The 21,603-nt window shown below is 34.1% G+C and overlaps 1 protein-coding gene and 1 pseudogene across 8 annotated transcripts in view; one reads left to right on the plus strand and one right to left on the minus strand.

Annotated features, from left to right (window-relative positions):
* FUT8 (fucosyltransferase 8) overlaps positions 1-21,603 on the plus strand; it is a 315,924-nt gene that overhangs the window by 127,875 nt on the left and 166,446 nt on the right. The gene's annotated exons all lie outside the window — the stretch shown is intronic.
* LOC123861702 (eukaryotic translation initiation factor 1A, X-chromosomal-like) lies at positions 1,374-1,795 on the minus strand (annotated as a pseudogene).

The raw sequence follows: 21,603 nt of genomic DNA on the forward strand, positions 1-21,603 counted from the left end.
AGTAATTGTGTAATTATTTGTTTCATATTTGCTTTCTCAGTAGATTCTGTTATCCACTAAAATGGATATTATCTCTGTTTTGTCATCATTGCATCCTTGGCACTTAGTTTAGTGCCAAACAGATGGTAGGCAGTGGGGCAATGGATAAATATGGATGAATTCATGAATGATGAGGGGGCGTTTTGAAGGAATCACCTGCCCGATCCCCCTTTCTGAAGTTCTATTTCAAACTGCAAAGGTCTTTATAGATCATAAAAAAACAAGAGAGTTCTTTAGGTAGAATGATTCTTCCAAAAGTCATTGTTGATTAGTAGTATTCTTGGGATGGCAAAGATTTTATTTCTTATCCTATTGATAGGGATCCTTTTGTTTCAGATGTTTGGTCTAGATTGGGAAGATCCTTGGCTGTGAAAGATATTCTTGCAGTAGAATCTGAAATCAGGTTGCTGGGTTAAAATTTCTGTTTGATACTTGCTAGCTATGTGACACTGTTCCTACCCCCCATTTAATTCACCTTTAAATGCCTTGGTTTTCTTATCTATAAGGTAGATATTGTTTTCTCTGTTCTAGTATTCTTTACACCGTAAACATTTTCTTTTGCATAATAGGATTTTCTCATTAATCTTCCAGTACACTACCATATAGACATTTTTCCCCTTTTTTATTTTTTATTTTTTTTTAAAAGATCTTATTTATTTGTCAGAGAGAGAGCGAGCACAAGAAGGGGGAGCGGCAGGCAGAGGGAGAAGCAGACTCCCTCCTGAGCAAGGAGCCTGATGTGGGGCTCCATCCCAGGATGCTGGGATCATGACCTGAGTTGACTGAGCCACCCAGGCATCCCATTTTTTCCCCCTTTTTAAAAAGGGAGCTATGATTAAGAACATAGGACTTTGGAATTAAATGTACTTGGGTTCTATAAAAGCTTAGCTCTTAAAGTTACTTGTTAACATGTATCAAAGTTTTTACTTAACTAATGAGAGATTAATCAAGAAGACAGAACTGCTTCCAAGAGTATTTGAGCATAAGGAATTCACCTACTCATTAAAGAAAGGGATGCCATGATAAAATGACTAAGCTACATAGGAGTCTGATAACTTTTTTTTTTTTTTTTTAAGATTTATTTATTTTAGAGAGGTGGGGAGGGGCTGAGAGAGAACCTCAAGCAGACTCCTTGCCAAGTGCGGAGACTGATGCAGGGCTCGATTCCATGACCCTGACATCATGATCTGAGCTGAAACCGAGAGTAGGCCACTCAACCGACTGAGCCTCCCAGGCACCCCAGAAGTCTGGTTAACTTTTAAAGGACAGGGAAGCCATATCTCCTTTGGGATTTAATCCTCAGAAAATTTGGAATGTAAAACATTGAGTTCAATTTAAATATCATCATGGTCTTTATCATCATCTCTAATATCAAACTGGATTTCATCATCATTTCCATCACCAAATGTATATCTCATTGATTTTAGCAGGCTTTGGAAGCTTGCCACATGCCCTCAGATTTATACCTTCATCTGCATTGTAGTTTAAAATTACATCAGTTCTGTTATCCTCATAGTCTGTCAGACCGATATAATGTATGAGGTATTTATTCAAGCCATTTTTCTCAGTTTTCCTTTCATATGACATAATCTCTTCACACCATCAAGACACATTACTTCTGATTATACATTTCCCAATATTTTGATTACTTGGTTATACTCTTATTCATCCTGTTTACACACCAGCTTTTTTCAGGTTCATTTTCACTCTTACCTCTGCACCTGTTTTTACCTCCTTTACCTTTTTTCTTGGTCATTACAATACCTCATGGCATCTTAGTCTCCTTTCCTGTGGTGGTGGTGGCAGCTGTTCTTCCAAAAGGCACATGGGATTACCTAGCATGTTACGCAAAATGGCACTCTGCAGGTGCGGGAGAGTTTTGAGACTGAGCTTTTCTGAGCCAGCCTCAGCGGCAGCAAATCCATATCCCTCCCTCTTCCCTTTCCATGTGTGTTAATGTGTTTAAGGTTTTCTAGGGCAGGTCTAGAGGAAACCTTTATTCTTGTGCTCTCTTAGCCTCATTACTAAGGTGGACCTCTCTTTGGGACTTTACTAAATGTCGCAAGGATTCAGTGAGGACTCTCTATCTTGTTTGTAAGAAGTCTAATGATTCCTGGCCCTCTATGAGCTCTAGTATCATCAAATAATTTTACTCAACTTTAGCTACCTGGTAATTTTTCTTTCCCAGAACGTGGCTTTGCTTAACCTTATGTGTTTTCACCCTATGCATATATAGGTTGTCATTCAGGTAATTTAAGGGGATCTCTCTCTCTCTCTGTCTTTTTTAAAATTTAAAAAATAGGTCTTTGCATAGTTCTCTCACTTCAGGGACTTTTCCCCCCAAATAGTTGTTTTGTTTTGTTTTTGTGGTCTGACTTCTGCCTTTTCAACTTAGCAATGCACTAGATTATTTTTGGGTTTCCCCTTCAACATACTGTAACCTCAAAAGTGCTTTCAGAAAGAATCCCAGGTAATTATAGTTCTTCCCTGTTCCCTTTCTTCTTCTTCTTCGTCTTCGTTGTCTTCATCTCCTTCGTCTCCTTCGTCTTCTCCTCCTCCTCCCTTCCTCCCTGGAATCAGTTTTGTGTTTCCTGTTGTCCAAAATCAGATACATAGTTTATTCCATTTTCTAGTTATTTACATTTGGAAGTTAATTCTGGATCTTATTACTCCCTTGTGGTAAAAGTAGAGATCTCTTTAACACTTTCAAAATGAGGAATGATATTCTTAGCAAGTGATATGTCCTGCCCATTTCAAATTGTGTTCAAATACCATTATGTGTAAAAATTCACTTTTAAATGTTGCTTAAATTAAATTGATCTTAGTAACAACATTTCTGTTATTATTCCACACATAGTTATAAATAAAAGCTGCTTTGGCTGCTTTTCATCTAATATTAGCTCCCAGTCCACTGATGCATTAAATTAAAGTTGGTGTAACACTAATGATTTATAATAGCTGATTCTTTTTGGTACTTTTATGCCTCACTGAGGATCACTGGCTGTTTTATGATACTTTTCTTTCTTTCTTTTTATTTATTTCTTTTTAAAGATTTTATTTATTTATTTGAGAGAGAGAATGAGATAGAGCATGAGAGGGGGGAGGGTCAGAGGGAGAAGCAGACTTCCTGCTAAGCAGGGAGCCCAATGTGGGACTCGATCCCAGGACTCCAGGATCATGACCTGAGCCGAAGGCAGTCGCTTAACCAACTGAGCCACCCAGGCGCCCATCTTTCTTTTTTTTTTAAACAGGAATCAGTATAACTAAAAACAAACAAACAAACAAAAAACCTTAAAATAATTCTTACTTGGTATAGTAACTTTTTAAAAAAGATTTTATTTATTTATGAAAGAGAGAGCACATGAGTGAGGAGGGGGGAAAAGGAGAGGCAGAAGCAGACTCCCCGCCGAGCAGGGAGCCTGACGTGGGGCTCAATCCCAGGACCCCTAGATAATGACCTGAGCCGAAGGCAGATGCTTAACCAACTGAGCCACCCAGGCACCCCAGTATAGTAACTTTTTACTAATAAAAATATGTTTTATGTTTCATCCATTGAGGATCCAGTGAAATATAGTGTAAGTTTAGTACTGCTCAATTCTTTAAAAATCCTCCAATTAGTTTAAGAACATTGATAATTGGAAGTAGAGTATAAACATGAACTGGTATGAACTTACCTGAGAATGTCTCATTAAGTTTGGAATTAGGGAAAAAGGATGTGTTTGATGAAGAACAATATACTGAGCTGAATTTTTTTTTTTTTATAGGATATGAGGTGTTCATGAAAGTGAATGATTCTCATGGTTGATTCTATTGGTGACATGACCTTCATTCATCATTAATGCTTACAGTATTTCAAGTTACCGTATTAGGTGCAAGATTCTTCTTCTAATAGTCATTATGTGTCTATGCTGTTCTTGGAAGAGAGACTGCAAATTCTTAGGAGAGTGTTTGAAAATGAACCAATAGCAGCACTGTGATTTGTATGTTGTGTACTCAGTATTTATTTATTTATTTATTTGAGTGGGAGAAGGGGGGATTTTCATTATATTTATTTTTTTAGAGAGGGAGGACACAGGCATTTTTGACTCTGGGATTAGAATTGTACATTGTTAATCTTAGGAAAAAATACTAAAGAAATTTATAGCCATAATATATGTATCTCTCAAAGGATGAGAGTCAGGGTTGTAATTATAGGTGAAAGAACTATAAATTTGTTAGTTCTTACAGATGGCAACAAAATGTCTGATTCTGTTACTTTTTCTTTTTTTTTTTTTAAAGATTTATTTATTTGACAGAGAGAGACACAGTGAGAGCAGGAACACAAGCAGGGGGAGTGGGAGAGGGAGAAGCAGGCTTCCCACGGAGCAGGGAGCCCGATGCGGGGCTCGATCCCAGGACCCTGGGATCATGACCTGAGCTGAAGGCAGACACTTTAACGACTGAGCCACTCAGGTGGCCCATGTTACTTTTTATTATTTCTTAAAATATTTTTCCTGATGTCTTTAAAAACTACTGCTTCTAGACATATCCATTGAGTGTGGTGTGGCAAAAAACTGTTTACTCTTTAATTTTTTGACAGCAGATGTAAAATGCAGACATCTATTCAAGATCTTTTAGATACTAATGATTATTCAAACTAATGTATGACAGTCACTAGATACCTTTGCCAAAGCTGCTTTGGGTTTATCTGTTACTAAAATGCACTGCATTTCATCCTCCTCAGTTGCTTATCATTGAAATTTGTGGATTATGTTTGTTATTTTGATAGTGTTGTTTTCTTGTAACTCTGCCCCTGAAGAGTAATAATCCCTTGGTCAGTCAAACCATACTGCTTTGATTGATTTGGAGTCAAGACAATAGATCTAGCTGTGAATTTTGGCTCCTGGTTTTGTGACCTTAGGTGAGTTACTTAACCTCTGCTGGTTTATTATTATAGTATGGTAGTTAATTGAGTAGACTCTAGAGTGTTTGTGAGGATTTGCATCCTGGCTGTGCTTTTTTTTTTTTTTTTAAGAGAGAGAGCTAGCAAGCATGTACACTCATGCATGCACATGTGTGTGTGGGGGGGGGCAGAGGGAGAGAATCCCAAGCAGACTTCACTGGGGGGTGGGGAGGGAGGGGCCAATCTCAGGACCCTGGGATCATGACCTGAGCCAAAATCAAGAGTTGGATGCTTAACTGACTGAGCTACCCAGGCTCCCCATGGCTCTGCTACTTACAAGCTATGTGACTTTGGGCAAGTTACTAACTTTTCTGCCTTCTCATCTGTAAATTAGGGATAAAAATAGTATTTATCTGTAAAATACTTTAGTAAGCCGGGCACATACTAAGCACTCAATAAATGTTTGCTATTATTATTTTCTATAAAATGAGGACAAAAATAACATAATAGGGTTATTATGAGGCCTGAATGAATAAATAGATCACTTTGCACAGGAACCTACTACATGTTCAGTAAATGAGGTACTATAATGGGATTGATGATAATTATGATCATGCAGCAGATGTGTCTATGGAATAAGATCCAAGATTTGTAACAAAAGAGAGCACACTCGAGTGCCATTGATTTGCTAATTGGTTGAGACACACAGAGTGAGTTGCAGTGTTCTCTTAGGTCACTTGTACAAAACAAATCAACTTTTGTATCCCAGTTGGTACACAAGATGTGATAGATGAAAACTCCTATTCAATAAGTCGTCAGAATTGTAATCTTATTATACTTGTTATGGTATCAGTACAGTTTAGGATTGGTCACACTCCACAAACAGCCAAAGAAGTAAAAGTATATATTGGGGAAAGCTTTTATATTAGCTCTGTTGATTAAAGATATGATATAAAATTTCTGCCAGTATCAAGCGTTACTCAGAATCTGTGAAAAATGGATAGGATCTTGTGATGCAGGCTGCTGGTATACTACCCAACCTTAAATCTGTTTTTCTCTTCTATATTAATTGATCCTCTTTTTTTTTTTTAGGTAGGTACATTGACACCTTGGAGAAAAGACAGTATTTTGTAGATAAGTGACTAAGTTATGGCAATAAAGATAAAGCAGAAATAGTATGTGTTTGTGTGCTTGTAAAGGTCAGTGACTCCTCTGGAAGAGATCCCATTTTGCCATTCAGTTTCTCCTTTTTGACCTTTATTGAAGACATAGTAACTAGAGCTTTAGCAAACATTTTGGACTATAAGGTGATCTTGACGATGGAAGCCAGTCACAGAGAATGGTGGAAGAGAAAGTTAGAAACTTGGGTCCCTGAGGATACTATGCAACCACCATCTCTACATGGCCTTTCTCTAGATGACTTTTACAAAAGAAAAAATAAACCTCAATCTTGTTTAAGCCAAGCTGCTCTTGTGTTGGGGTATTCTGTAATGTGCAGAACCATATCCTTATACTGAGGGGAAGCAGTATAAATAATAAAGCACTATTGAGATTTAATGGTTTGTGTGGGAGGAGTGAAGATTTAAGGAGAATTGGAGGCTAACACTAAATGACTAAGGAGGGATGCCCAGTCCTTAAGTGTCTGCTTTTGGCTCAGGTCATGATCCCAGGGTCCTGGGATCGAGCCCTGCATCGGGCTCCCTGCTCAGCGGGAAGCCTGCTTCTCCCTCTCCCACTCCCCTTGCTTGTGTTCCCTCTCTCGTTGTCTCTCTCTGTGTCAAATAAATAAATAAGGTCTTTAAAAAAGAAAAGTGACTAAGGGATTGTGGGTCTACTTTGATCATACTGGTGAAATTTTATTAGATTAATAGGAAATAGGAAATTTATTGTACATAGAATTGTACATTGATTCATGTACCTGTTGGCCATTTGTATATCATCTTTGGGAAAATGTATTGAGAGCCTCTGCCCATTTTTTAAATGGATTGTTTGGCTTTTTTCTATTGACTTGCATGAGTTCTTTATATATTTTGGATATTAATCCCTTATCAGATATATATCTTACAAACATTTTATCCCGTTCCATAGGTTGTCTTTTCATCTTATTGATGGTTTCCTTTGTTGTACAGAAGTTTTTTTAGTTTGATGTAGTCCCATTTGTTTATTTTTGCTCTCGTTGCAATTGCTTTGGTATCAAAGTCAAAAAAATAATTTCCAAGACTGATGTAAAGGAAGTTACAAGATCCTGTGGTTCAGAGTCTATGGGAATAAAGAAAGGCTTAACCCATAGACCTTTATTTACTAATAAATTATCATAGCTTTCATTTAGCAAGCCCATACCACATACTAGTCACCATGACTAGCACTTCACACAAATACCTCAGTTCAAAACTACTATAAATATTCATTTAAACTAGTAAAGTAAATAAGGGTTAATAGTCTCACTCAATCAAAATATTAAAATAAAAGCTATAATAATTATAGCCAATATGTTCTAACTCTACTTGGTTTGAAATGAGTGTTATTAACTAATTTACAAAGAGGTTAAATACTATGGTCACAGTCACAGCTAGAAAGTAGATGAAATGGGCAAACACAGTTGACTATAAACCTCCCTCACTGTTAAATTTCTAATGATTATATTGCTAAACATTACTGAGTATATCTCTTTGTATAGATTTTTTTAGTAGTTGCTTTAAGTATTACCTGAAAGATACATAACTTATCACAGTCTTCTCACATTGATGTCTTACGAGTTTGAGTGAAATGTAGAAACTTTACCCCTCTGAAGTACCATTACTCTCTCTCACTTACAATATAATTGTCTTAATTTCCCTCTACATGTATTTAAAACCATAACAGGCATTATCAAAACATAATGTAGAAAAGTCAAGAAGAGAAAGGAAATTCTTTTATATTTACCCATGCTTTTGCTCTTTCTGTTGTTCTTTTTTCCTTCTGGGATATATGAAGCAAAAAGAAAACTCAGAACTCACTGCTATGTTATTGCTTTAGTTCCTAGATTATTAGCAGCTCTGCCTTTTCTATCTTTCACAGTCCTCTTGTATTTGTTTTATATAGAGTGTCCAGGGTTTTTAGCTGTTCTTAGTGGGAGGGATAGGAAGAAGTCTGTCTTTACCATCTTGGAATGGAACCAAAAATCACGTCACTATTTTAAATGTAAAAAAATTAAGTCAAATGGAATTTGTTTTATCTAGCTTTCCTAACTGTGTGCTATTTGGGAGGAAAAGTTTGAGGCCTTTCAATCTCTGAATTAAATTATACTTGAAATGATCTAGTGATATAGCTGCTTGTCCTTGAGTTAAAAGGTATGTGTGGAAGGAGATTTTCTAGCCTCCTTGTAATTCTTAAAGTCAGCAGGCTATTCTTAACAGTAACAAAAAAATAGCAATCATTGGTTTTGGTTCTGCCGCTTACTGACTTTACAACCTTGGGAAAGTTATTTAATCTCAATGTGCCTTAATTTTCTCCACTGTAAAATAGGGATAATAGTACTTACATCAGGAGGTTGTTGAGAAGATTAAATAGTATTATAATTGTGAAGTACTGCAAAAAATACCTTGCATTCAGGAAGCACTACATAAATGTAGCTGTTATCATCATTACACTTAGAATGATAGGCCCCCTATGATAGCAATTATTATAATCATTTCAAGGATAAAAAATTCAGGCTCAATCTGCCTTCAGCTCAGGTCATGAATCTGGAGTCCTGGGATTGAGCCCCACATCAGGCTCCCTGCTCAGTGGAGAGTCTGCTTCTCCCTCTGCCCATCACCCCGCTCATGCTCTCTCAAATAAATAATAAAATCTTTAAAAAAAAATTTAGGCTCAGAGAAGGTAAGGTGCCCTATTTTAATTCCTTGTTGGCCCAATTCTATATTGGTATGGCCAGGATTTAGACCTGTTCTGCCTGACCTTAGAACTTAGAGTTTCCAAGGCATCATGCTATGTACCTGTCAACATCAAATCCTTCTGCATCCCGCATTTTCACCTAATATTATATTGTGTGTATTTGTCTTAATTAAGCTGAGCCATGGTAGCTCACCAGTGATTATCCCATAACTTATTTAAACTTCTCTTTTTAGGATATATAAATTATCTCTCTGTCACTCATCTGGCTCACATATTAGTGAATTATTAGCCAATAATATCGTCATAATATTCTGCATACATGCAGTAGCAAAGATTAGCCTTTAAAGGGCTTTCATGCCTCTTAGATGAAGATTGAAATGTGTGTGTATTTTTAAATATATCCCACTAAATTTTTCTGTAGCATAAAATGTTTATTACACTTTTGAAACTCTCTTGTTCTTTAGAAACAGTTTTAAGTCTGTTTGAATCTGAATTTTTAATCTGTTTTTTTAGAAAGTTTTCTAGAAAGATTGTGACTCTCTATTCATTACTTGTATCTGACTTAGAATTTTTCAGTACATTTGTCTGCCCTTCTTAGCTATGAAATGTGATGTTTTTTAAGTTTTTAATTTTAATTCCAGTATAGTTATAGTGTTATAATTAGTTTCAGGGGTACAATATAATGATTCAATAGTTCTGTAGAACTGTATACATCATTACTCAGTGCTCATCATGCGAAGTGTACTCTTAATCCCCTTCACCTATTTTACCCATTTCCCCCAAACAACTCCCCCTGATACACTTTATTTTAAATGAACACCCTCAGTTAAAGTTACTACTTTTTCTTCAACAAGAGCATTTTTTACTTGAAGCATATTTCAGAGTACATGGTTCTAAAAGATACATATAAAACATTCCATCCAAGAAAAATAGAGTATATATTTTCCTCAAATGTACACAGAAGAATCCCCTGGTTAAATCACATAAAAAGAGACATAACAAATACTACAAATTTAAGAAGACTGAAATCATACCAAATATATTTTCCAGCCACAATGATATAAAACTAAAGATCAACAATAAAAGAAAGCTGGAAAAATCTACAATACAAATATTAAATATTTAATATGCAAATATTAACACACTACTGCATAGGCAGTGGACCAAATAAAAAATCAAACAGCAAATCAAAATATGTGTCAAAACTAAAGAAAAAGAAAACACAATATTCCAAAACTTATGAGCTGCAGCAAAAGCAGATGTTAGAATGAAATTTATATTCTGATGCTTGTATTAAGAAAGTTCAAATAAACATTACACCACAAGGAACCAGGAAAAGAAGAAACTTAGCTGAAATTTATTAGAGGAAGGAAATAACAAAGAAAAATCAGAAGTAAATAAAATAGAGACCAGAATAAAAAAATAACATAACATTGAAAGTAATGATCATTAAAAAAAAAAACAAACACAAAATTGGCAATGCTTTAATTACATTAACTAAGAAAAAAAGATTCAAAAACCAAAATGAGAAATGGAAGTGAAAACAATGTAACAGTAACCACAGAAATACATAGTGTGATAACAGATTACTATAAACAATAATATAATAAACCCAAATAATTTCTAAAAATGTACAATTTACCACAATCTAATCATCAATCTTGAATCCAAGAAATAGGAAATCTTAGACCAATCATATGAATGAAAGTTGAATTAGGAATCAAAAAACTCCCAGCACATGGTTTCATCGGTGAATTCTACTCTTTATCAAAATCTTACAAATAATGGAATATAGGGAGCACATTCAAAATCATTCCATGAGGCCGGTACTACCCTGATACCAAAGCAGGGTAAAAATAATACAAGAACAAAAAAATCTAGTTTGATCTAAGTTTGCTACTCCAACTTTCTTTTGACATCCATTTGTGTGATAAATGTTTCTCCACCATCTCACTTTGAATTTGCAGGTGTCTTAAGGTCTAAAATGAGTCCTTTTAGGCAGCATATAGGTGGGTCTTTTTTTTTTTATCCATTCTGACACTCTGTGTCTTTTGATTGGGGTATTTAGTCCATTTATATTCAAAGTAATTATTATTATTATTATTATTATTATTTTCAGATTTTATTTATTTGACAGAGAGACAGCGAGAGAAGGAACACAAGCAGGGGGAGTGGAAGAGGGAGAAGCAGGCTTCCTGCTGAGCAGGGAGCCCGATGCGGGGCTTGATCCCAGGACCCCGGGATCATGACCTGAGCCGAAAGCAGACACTTAATGACTGAGCCACCCAGGCGCCCCAGTAATTATTATTTTTTAAAAGATATTTATTCAGAGAGTGTGCGTGGGGGGAGGGGCAGGGGGAGGAGAGAGAGAACTCAAGTAGACTCTGTTCTAAGCATGGAGCCCAACATGATCTCATGACCCTGAAATCATGACCTGAGCCAAAATCTTGAGTTGGATGCTTAACTGACTGAGCCATCCAGGTGCCCCCAAAGTAATTATTCATAGATATGTATTTATTGCCATTTTGTTATTTGTTTTGTTGTTGTTTTTGGAGATTTTCTACGATTCTTTCTTGTCTTTGATACTTTTGGTTTCTCCTTTACAAAGAGTCCCCTTTAATATTTCTTGGAGGGCTGGTTTAGTAGTTATGAACTCCTTCAGTTATTGTTTGTGTGGGAAACTCTTTATCCTCTCCTATTCTCAATGATACCCTTGCTGGATAGAGTATTTTTGGCTGCAGATTTTTCCCATTCAGCACTTTGAATATATCGTGCCACTCCTTTCTGGCTTGTTAGGTTTCTGTTGAGAAATCTCCAGCTAGCATTATGGGTTTTCCCTTGTATGTTATGGATTTCTTCTGTCTTGCTGCTTTTAAGATTTTTTTCTTTATCACTATATTTTGCAAGTTTAATTATAATATATCTTGGTGTTGGCCTGCTTTTGTTGATTTTGATGGCAGTTCTCTGTGCCTCCTGGATCTGTATGTCTGTTCCCTTCCCCATATTAGGGAAGTTTTCTGCTATTATTTCTTCAAATAAATTTTTGCCCCCTTCTCTCTCTCTTCTTCTGAGACTCCTATAATACAAATGTTATTGCGTTTGATGTAATCACTGAGTTCTCTAAGCCTATTTTTGTGTTGCATGATTCTCTTGTTCAGCTTCATTATTTTCCATTATTTTGTCTTCTGGGCTCTGCAGCTTATCATGAGTTGGCTTGAATGCAAGTGTTTGATTTGAAATTATTTTTGGATATATTTCTTTCTGAACATCTAGTTTGGACACTTCCTATATATAAAAATAAATGAATAAACATATGAAAATGACTTTGAATCTTAGTTTTAATTCTTCTAAGGCTTGATTTTAATTTTATTTTGCCTAGGATTTTAACTATAGGTATTAAATAAATATGTGCACACTTGGGTAATATTCATGCACTCAGGTTTTCATTCAATAAATACTAATAAAGGGCTTGCTCTGTTTTAGGCACTGTGCTCTAAGTCCTTGTTCTACTAGTTCATACCTTGTAGTATTGGAAATAAATAAGTCAGTAAGTGTTGTGATAGAGAATAATAGAGGATGGTGAATGCTTTTTAAAAAAGATAAGGTGTTGTAGCATTTAGGGTCCCAGTTTTGTTCTGGAACCTACCCTTAGGGTTAAATCCTGATTAGTCTAAGCCATAATGGTAATCCCATCCCACTTGTCAGTGATTGATTTTGTGAGGCACAGGTGAGTCAGTCCTGGATAATAAGATGTGCAGATCTTCTAGGGGATACTTCTGTTAGTAGTTTCTTCTTCCTTAAATTGAGATGGACTAAAGGTGATTACCAATTGTTCTTTGGTAATGTGTGTACCATAATTACATGTAGCTGGGATGGAGGCAGCCAACTTGTTCATGAAGAATGCTAGCCTTAGGACAGAAGCTGACATGCCAAGGGGATAGAATAGAAAGATTAAAATAGATTTTTGGAGTGATTAAATAAACTAACTTTTTGTCTACTGAGAAAATTTCCTTATTTTTAAAGCTATTTTGAGTTAGAGTTTCTCTAACTTGTATCCTAACATGTCATAATTGATACAGTTTATCAGGGACTATCTCTGAAAAGAGGTGACATTTATTTAAGTAGAGATATGAATTATAAGAATGAGCCAAAGGAATTATAGTTCAGGTAGAAGGAACAGGAAGAATGACGGTGCCATGGTAGGTAAGAACTTGGCAGAAGGCTAGCATACCTACTTTCTGATGACCAAGGGAAAAATAGTAGTAACTAATGCAAATCACCATTACATATATTATTTCATGTAATCTTTACAATTATGTGAGGATGTACTGTTATTCCCATTTTATAGTTGGGTAAACTGCCTATATATTTATAGCCAGTCATTAATTTAAAATGGTTGCTGTTTCTACTCTGTCATGCTGCCAATCAAGTATATATTATGTAATACTGGATAATCAGATAAAATGGTAAGGGTATACATTTTATTTGAATTTTTTAGTATTACTACTTTTCAGCAGTTTTAATCTATTCAGGCCAAAGGTACAGATGCCAAGGCCAGATTTCTGGACCCATTTGAATAGTACAAATTAATTGCATCAGTAAACCCAGCCTGGTGTGTTATCTTGAATTAAGCTGAGTGAGATACTCCTGATGGAAACCTCATAAATGTGATTATTTGTTTGCACTTCAAAATGAGGAAGATTAATTTCTAAGATATTGGCTGGTTTCAGTGAATTTAAATAGAGTATTTTGTGCTTAGGTATTCAGGATCCCTAGCATTTTAAATTCGTATGTGCATATACTGTGACCTTACTGATAAGCAGTGTGAAAGTATGATCGATGACTCTGGAAGTCATAAATGAAAATTGAATTTTATAGTCTTGGTAGGGGCTATATGAAAATTTCCTTTTCTGTCCTCTCCTATTCTCCCCCTTCCCCTCCACTGCCTTCTTGCCTCCCATTCTACTTTCTTCCTCCCTGCCTTTATTCTACATTTCAGTTTAGTTGATTACATCAGTGCTTTTTACCATAATAAAAGTTGATTTCAACTAGCATTAAAGGGCCATATTTATGATACTTTTTTTTCCTTGTTTGTTTCTACTTTCTTAAATTAATAAACACATAATTTTATAAACTTCCCTTTTCCATAGGGAGGCTAGACAGTAAGTGGTAGTTTAAATAAATTATATATAACAGTACTTAATTTAAAAATGAATTTAGATCAAATGGGAGGATATTTAAAGTCTTGGGTATATGTTAATCTAGAATTGAATTCTGTATGTACAGGGCTTTTAAAATATTTGTACTTTTTTTTTTCTTTTTTTCCCCCCAAGATTTTATTTATTTATTTGAGAGAGAGAGCATGGGGGGGGGGGGGTAGAGGCAGAGGGAGAAGCAGAATCCCCACCAAGCAGGGAGCCTGACTCAGGGCTCTATCCCAGCACCCTGAGATCATGTCCTGAACCAAAGGCAGACACTTAACCAACTGAGACACTCAGGTGCCCCCCCCAAAAAAATATTTGCACATTGTAATTGATAACTAGCTTTTCTCCAGAAGTTTTATTTATATTTCCCTTTATCAACCTGATACATTTAAAATGCAATAGTTACACTTAACTTCTGCTACATTATAGTAGTTATTAATTAAACTTGTTAAAGAAATCATTTTCTTTTCTGTTAAATTTTTCATTTCATTACAGTGAATTACTTCAAGAAGTAGTCTGTAATAATGATTTGGTTTTTCCACTTTCCAGTTAAGAAAGTAAATTCTTCTAAACATGATAACTCTCTGAACTATATATTTTATAATGATAATAACTAGTATATATTTATTATAATTTAGAGAATCATTTGAATATTTGTGATTATTTCTTTTGTTCTGAGAGAAGGTTAGGCTACTAAGAAAACTGAACACAGTTTATGGTTTGTTAATTTTATTACTGGTTATTTGAGTTGATTCTTACTGTTTATGAAATGTGTGCAAAATACAATTTTCACATTAACATTTGGATTGAAGTTGATTATATCTATAGAATAATTACCTTTGGAATTTTTTCATTAAAAAAAAAGAATGTACAGTAATTTTGCTGAAAAAAAACCTCTTCCATTGAAACTCAAGATGCAAGCACATAAGTTAGCCATTTAGTGACTTAGCAGCCTCCAATTATTGACATTCCCAATTACATTCACAAAATGGAGATAGTTTAAACTTTCTCTTAAAATGTTTTTCAACTGTATTGAAACATAATTTACATCAATAAAATATACCCATATTAAGTGTACAGTTAGATGATTTTTCTCAAATATATACCTTCATGTAGCTGTCATTCCCCTTTTTAGTCAGTCACCTGCTTGCTCCCTGGCCCTTTGTATTAGTTTCTTTGTTCTAGAATTTCATATCAGGGTGAATTTTTTTATCCCTGGTATCTTTAGCCAGACATGTTACTGAGATTCATCCATGTTATATATATTAATAGTTCGTTCCTTTTTACTGTTGAATAATATTCTATTATATGAATAAGTCACAATTTGTTTATCCATTCATGTGTTAGTAGATACTTGGATTTTTGTGAAATTTTGGCTCTTATAAATCAGCTGTGAACATTCTTGTACAAGTCTTTGTATGAACATATGTTTTCATTTCCCTTGTAAATACTTAAGAATGGAATTGTTGAGTTATATGGCAAATAAACATTTAGCTTTTATGAGACTGTCAAACTTTTTTTTCCTTTTTTCTTTTCTAGAAAAATTCATGTAAAATTGCTGTTACATCTTCTATAAATATGTTTGGTAGAATTCACACATAAAGTCATATGGGCCTGGAGTTTTCTTTTTGGGAAAATTTATAAATACGAATTCAACATCTTTAATCGTTATGAGCCTATACAGCTATTCAGATTGTCTACTTCTTCTTGATTGAGCTTTGGTTATTTCTTTTAAAGAATTTGCCAGTTTCAGGTCTGGCTTTGTACTTGTTGACACAAAGTTGTTTACAGTATACCCTTATTATCTTTTTGTAGCATCTGTAGTGATGCTCCCTCTTTCATTCCTAATATTGGCAACTTATGTCTTCTTCCCCCCCCCCCATTAGTTCAGCTGAAATATTATCAATTTTATAGGTCTATTCAAGGGTCTTGTTTTTGGTTTCATTGTGTTTTTTTCTATTGCTTATCTGTTTTATATTTCATTGATAGAGTTTACATTTTGAATCTTTTACCTATTTCACCAAACTTTCAAATACTGTCATACCTCTTAAAAGATAATGTAGGAACTTTAAAATAATACCATTCCCTTTTCTGCCTGTCATCCTTTATTATTGTCATACACTTTATGACATTGTTACATGTCTCATAATACTTTGTCATTACTTTAGTTTTAAAGATTCAAATTTATTTTAGAAGAAATTAAAATGAGGTTTCATTTATACTTACCATCCCTTTTAATATGTCTGTTTAGATCCATTGTTTATATTCACATTTCAATCTATAATCAGCCTGATAAGCATCCTTTTACATATATCTTGTGGTATCTGCTGCCAACAAGTTCTTTCAGCTTTTGATTACTGAAAATGTACTTGTTTTGCCTTTATCTTAAAAAAAAAAACACAACTTTTTATTTGGAATAATTTTAGAATTACAGAAAATTTGCAAAGAAAGTACAGAGAGTTTCCATATACTCTTTGCCAGGTTTCCCATCTTACACAGCTGTGGTAATTTGTCAAAACTAATAAATTAACATTGGTACAATATTATTAACTAAATATTATTACAGATCATAATGGATTTCACCAGTTTTCTTCTGGTGATATTGTAGATCCAATCCAGGATACCATGTTGCATATAGTCATTATATCTCCTTGGTCTTCTCAAATCTTTGACAGTTTCTTGGTTGTTTCATGTTTTTCTTATGACCTTGATAGTTTTGAAGAGTACATTCAGGTCAGTTTGGGTTTGTTTAGTATCTTTCTCATTACTAAAATGGATTACGGGTTTACAGATAAATACTATAAACATGATGTACCCTTCTTCATTACCATTTAGAATTGTTCCATCACTGTAAAAATTTCCCCTGCAGCCCCTTTGTAATCTGCCTCTCCTTGCATCTTCAATTCTTAGCTACCGCTGATCCATTTTTCATCCTACTTTTCCATCTTTCATATGTTAAATAAATGAATCACAATGTGCAGCTTTTGATTCTTCTTTCACTTAGCAAAATATATTAGAGATTCATCCATTTTATTGTGTGGATCAATAGCTCGTTCCTTTTTATTGCTGAGTAGTATTCCATTGTTTTTGACATATCAGAGTTAAATTCATTCACCTGTTAAAGGCTACCTCAATTTTTTTTCCAGTTTTTGCATATTATATGTAAAGCTGCTATAAACATTTAGTATCAGTTTTTATGAGAACATAAGCTTTCATTTCTCTTGGGTTGATACCTAAGAGTGGCAGTCTTGGGTAAGTGTAGTTTTAACTTTGAATCCTAAAACTAAAACTTCTTTAAGAAAACATAGGAGAAAATATATGGGACCTTGGATTTGGGTTTGAATTTTTAGGTATAATACCAAAACCACAATTATGAAAAAAAAAAAAAAATAAATCATATTTCATCAAAATTTAAAATTTTCTTGTGTGCAATACTGTTAAAAGAATGAAAAGGTAAGTCACAGACTGGGAGAAAATATTTGAAAAATCACTTATCTGGTGAAAGATTTGTATCTAGGATATGTAAAGAACTCTTAAATCTCAACGTAAACAAATAATCTAAAATAAAAATGGCAAAAGATCACAGTAGACACTTCACCAAAGAAGATATATGGATGGCAAATAAGCACAAGAAAAGAAAATTACTTGCTTAATGTCATTTGTTATTAGGGAAACTGAGTGCAAATTGAAACTACATCAAGATACCACTCTACAGCTATTTTAATTGCTTTAAAAAATTAACAATATCAAATGCTGGAGAGATTGTGGAGTAACAGGAATTCTCATTCTTTGCTGGTGATAACTCAGAATGAGCATCCACTTTGGAGTACAATGTGGCCTTTTTTTTTTTTTTTTTTTTAATAAATGTACCTTTTCCTTAGGACACAGTAGTCCCACTTGTAGGTATTTACTCAAGTTAAGTGAAAACTTAAGTATAGAAAACTGCTTTTATTTTTGAAAATATTTTCACTAGATAGCAAAGTGTAGTTTTACCATTTTTTTTTAAATTTTAGCAACTTTAAAAGATGTTCCATTGTCCACTAGCTTGTACTTTTTTCTGAGCCCCCTGAAATTATTTTTACCATGTATTTTTTTTTCCATGACTATTTTTCCCTTCTAAATTGTGATTTTATTTGTATTTTACAATACGTTGGAAATTCTGCATATGCCTAAGACTCAGCTTATTTTCAGTATACATTACTTTAAGTTTGATGACAGGTTTTGTTCTGAGAAGTCCTTTTTCAAACTGAATGTCAAAATGGGGAAATGCTGATAGTTCTAACTGGCCCTGAAGCTAATGATGTAAATTGCTTTCTTGCTAATGATGATGGATGACTTTTATTTTGAGTTTTATCACCTAAACAAATTTTCAGTTCATGATGATAGTTACTATATGGTGATACAGCTGTGGGGAAAGCTGTAAAATACCGTAATATCTAAAGATAAGTGCATTTGTCACCATATATAGTTATAATTTTCTTTTTCTTGTGATGAGGGTATTTTTTTATTGCTCTGTCTTCAAGTCCATTGTACTTTTCCTCTGTAGTATCAAATCTGCTCTTTAATCCTTTCCAGAGAATTTAAAAAACTTTCAGATTTTTTTTTACTTATAGAAGTTGCATTTTTGTTGTAGTTTTTATTTTTTCAGTACAGTGATTTTTTAATTTAAATCTTAGTATATATTTTTAGTAGTTGTTTTAGTTTTCTTGTCTTCCTTCATCATCTCTGTCTTAGGGGTTTGTTTTAAATTGACTGATTTTCTTCTTGGTTCTGAGTCACATTTTTCTCCTTTTTGACATCATGGTAAAAACACAGTTTTGGGGGGGTAAAAATAATTCATAATTTATTAAACCATATTTCTTTTGGTGGGCAATTATGGTTTTTCCCAGTTTGGAGCTATTGCAAAAAATGTTGAAATGAGTAGCCTTGTAAAATGCATTTTGTTCATATGTTAAGACACATCTTAGTATAAATTACTGCTAGTGGAATTTCTCATCAAAGGACATGTTTTTACAGAAATACTTGATGTATAATGCCGTATTTCCCTTTGCATTGTGTATAAGTTTATACATACTTATATTGGCTAAATAAGTGCTGAATTATTTTTGAGTTTTAGAAGACCACCCTCTTATGAACTTGGTTCATAGTGGAACAAGTCTTTGTTCTGACTCTTAGTTAGTTCTATAGAATATTTTTATATACTCATCTTTTGCCCTTAGCATTAAAGTGAAGCCACTTGAATGTGATTCTTGGAAACATCATTTGCACATAGTCAGATGCTAAAGGAAGTCGGTATTGGTCATTTTCTTATTATTAGATATAAGAACAGTCAATTTGACAGTGTTATAAATGGTACTGCATTTGTTGTTGTTTTTCACAGAATGATTAAACTAGTTCTGTTTTTAAGAAATTAATTAGTTGGTATAGTTTATAGTCAGTTTCTCACTGTATCACTCAGTATGTTAGTTGCTGCAAGAAGAGGCTTTTTTGAGGTTGTTTCTGTGGAATTACTTCCCTTTGCAATTAGAATCCACTGGAATATTACCTCTTGAGGGCAGAGCTTCTCATTTGTCTTATTCACTGCTACAACTCCAGTGCCTAGGACAGTGTCTTTTATATGATAGGGACTTATTAAGTATTTTTCGAATGAATGAGTGATTGAATCATGGTGCTTTATAAAATTAGGTAAAGTACATGGTAAATTTGTCCCACTTGTTCTCCATTTCAAATGTTGATTAGAACCATGCTATATATTTTAAAATAAATAATGTGTAAATGGCTACACTGAGTGAATTAACTTATTTAGGAGGTAAACTACTCATGCCATCTCTCAAATGTGCTCCCTTCTCTACTGCAGCTGTGAAACTTTCCCGTCTTCTCAAGATACTAAATTCTCTCCTCTCAAGAAATCCCAGAGTAGTTATTTATATCAGATATCTTTTGTTCATCCTTTCTGTTTTGTATTTTGAATTACAATTTCATTTTTTTCCTATTTTATCTCCACTATTGGATTTTTTATACTTATTTTAATTTTCTAAATTATGTGTTGCTCTGGGGAAATGTTGGCTGACACTTAATGAGTTGATGGAAATGTTCTATATCTGCACCATTCATAATGGTAGCCATAGGCAAAAGTGGCTGTTGAACATTTGAAATGTGGCTACTGTGACTGAGGATAAATTTTTAATGTTAATTCTAGTTTAAGTAGTTGCATGTGGCTAGTGACTATTGAAGTAGACAGTGCAGCTCTAGGGCTTACAATTTACATTTTTAAGTTAATAGTCTAATGTGCAGTGAGAACTTTATGACAGTGTTCTTCCATTTCCTCCCTTCTCTCCTTTTGTGCTTTGTCATCAGATATTCTACAGATATATAAACCTAGTGATACATTATTGCTATTTTTGAGTTAGACATTATTAAATTAAGGGAAAATATGTCTTTATTTTCTTTAGATTTTTACCATTTCTGGTGCTGTTTCTTTGTGTAGATCCAAATTTCTATGTAGTATCATACTTCAGCTTGAAGGATTTTATTTAACTTCTTTTTGTAGTGCAGTTTTGCTGGCACAGACCATTTTTCAGCCTTTTTTTTTTTTTTTTTTTTTTCCTGGAAACTATTTTTGAAAGATATTTTCACTGGTTATAAGTTGACACTCTCCCCACTCCCATCCCCCCCACCCAAAAAGTTGTTGCTTCATTGTCTTCTGGCTAACATTGTTTCTGATAAGAAATGTGTTCTCATTCTTTGTTTACTTGTATGTAGTTTTTCCCCCAGCTAACTGTAAGATTTTCTATCTTTGTTTTCAGCAGCTTTGTCTACATTTTAAATTTATCCTTCTAGCAGTTCTCTGCATTTCTTGGATTTGTGTTTTATCATTCATTGATTTTAGAAAATATATTTTTTGGGTCATTATCTCTCCTCTTTTTCTGTAACTCCAGTTACATATGTGTTAGATCATTTGATAATCAGTGCTCCCACAGATTTTAAATTTCTTCTTTTTTTCTTCTTTGGGTTTTATTTTGGATGATATCTAACGACCTCTTGTCATGTTCGCTGATTAATTTTAACTTTTGTCCAGTTTTCTGATAAGCCTGTTGAAAGTCCTCTGATATTTTATTTTTGTTAATTTGGTATTTTATCTGCTGAATCCTCCATCTACTCATATGTTGTCCATACTTACCTTAGGTTTTTTAATATATTAGTTATAATTATTCTGATTTTTCTGTCTGATAGTTCTAACATCTAGTTCCTTTATGGGTCTGGTTCTGGTGTTTGCTTTATCTCTTGAAAATGGTTTGTTATATCTTGCTTTTTTTATGTGTCTCATGATTTTTTGTTGCATGCCAGACATAAGTACAGAGCTGTAAAGACTGAGGTCAATAGTATTTATGCCCGGAAATAGGTATTTTTCCTTTTGAGGCTGTTTGTTTATGTATGGATGGGGAGTGAGTCATTCCAGTCAGTGATTAAGTTGGGTTTGTTTTGTTGTTGTTTTTGTAGTTGTTACCTTCACTGAGTCAGAGACTTAAAATTCTTGGAGTAGTGGAATGCTCTTACCTCATTCTTAGTGTGGGGCCTGGAGTGCTAAGATTGCTCAATATTCTA

The sequence above is a fragment of the Mirounga angustirostris genome, unplaced genomic scaffold (genome assembly GCF_029215605.1).
Source record: "Mirounga angustirostris isolate CCGP_5_RB_7025 unplaced genomic scaffold, mMirAng1.0.hap1 SCAF_9, whole genome shotgun sequence".
Classification (NCBI taxonomy): Eukaryota; Metazoa; Chordata; class Mammalia; order Carnivora; family Phocidae; genus Mirounga; species Mirounga angustirostris.